The 1,353-nt window shown below is 42.8% G+C and overlaps 1 pseudogene; it reads left to right on the top strand.

The window, feature by feature from the left end:
* Positions 1-543: 543 nt before the first annotated feature.
* Positions 544-962, top strand: LOC112300933 (protein cornichon homolog 4 pseudogene; annotated as a pseudogene).
* The last annotated feature ends 391 nt before the right edge of the window (positions 963-1,353 follow it).

Below are 1,353 nucleotides of genomic sequence, written 5' to 3'. Positions count from 1 at the left end.
ATCTTAACTCAAATGAGAGTACCTATACACTTGGCAGTAAACAGATCATGTACTGATGGAACCCTGACCACAGAAGTTGTGGCTACACAGAGGGGAGATGAGCAGCTATAGCAGGGCAGAGTCTCTGTGAAGGAATGCAGACTGTGTGTCCACCAAGTGCTAATGTACTTACTCCCTCATAGGAGCTCTACCTTATAATGAATCCTTACTTTTCCCTGGCCCCAGGACCCGGTATGGGAGTCTCAGGTGTCTACTTCAGAAAGCTATATGAAGGAAGGTACTGGCATTGCCATTCCATAGCCAATCATTTTCTTTTACTATAACAGTCTGCAAAATCATATTCTTCTCCTAATCACCCCCTCTAGGAAAAAAAGGAAGAAAAGGATTAAACAATTTACACAGTAACTAATCAAAAAATTTGGGAAGAAGATCAAACTGCAAAGTAATTATCACAATAAAAAAACAACAACAAAACAATGAGAGAGAGAGAGAAGGGGGGGAGGGGAGGAGAGGAAAGAAAAGGGGACAAGAGGGGTGGGATGCATGGAGGCAGTGTTAGTCTTCTCTCTCCTGGACTGCTGAATGCTCGTCTTCCTTCGCATACTTCATAACTATACTGTCTGATTTAGAATGTGATTGCATTAGTGCAAGATCATTTTGCTTGAAATTAAACAAGTGGGTAATCCCAGAATTGACGTGCCATAATATTTTCACTGGATTAATGCTGGTTTCACCGCTGGTTCACCTACCCTCCCTAGTTGCCTGTTGCCACTTGAAATATACATGGGTTCATTATGGTGCCAAGTGGCAACATGGGAATGTTTCATTCAACAGAGGTACGTAATCTAGGGCAGCTGAAGTCACACTTGAAAGAAGCCATACACGAGTTTGGTTTCAAGTTGCTCTGTTTCCTCAGTTGTCTTTATTGTCTGATTTTAACTCTGATAAATGACTGGGGCTAGAAGTCATGGCTGTGCACCACTGAGAGCACAAAGGCGGGCCAGTTACTTAGATCATCCTAAGAGTTGTGACCAGAGCAGTGTATTTTTCTTCTTTAAACAAAATCTATTTCTGCTCTATTTTTACCACAGAAGGTATTTTTAAACGAACAAATCAAAAGTTTCCATCCAGATAGGCCACGCATAGGACAGAGCAGGGCTCTTGGAGACGTTGTGGAACTCAGCCCACCACACGATCTCAAATGTTGTGGATGTGGGCATAGATATCGCTATGAATGTACATACGCAGGTATATCTTCTGGAGGCTCTGCTTCTGTGCAGAATCCTACCGTACAACCCCCACTAATACGTGGATAAACCTGGAGCGCATTACGCTAAGCAAAATAAGCCAGTC

The sequence above is a fragment of the Desmodus rotundus genome, chromosome 2 (assembly GCF_022682495.2).
Source record: "Desmodus rotundus isolate HL8 chromosome 2, HLdesRot8A.1, whole genome shotgun sequence".
NCBI classification, from domain to species: Eukaryota; Metazoa; Chordata; class Mammalia; order Chiroptera; family Phyllostomidae; genus Desmodus; species Desmodus rotundus.
Note: the sequence above shows the minus strand (reverse complement) of the source record. Positions and strands in the feature narration are given on the sequence as shown.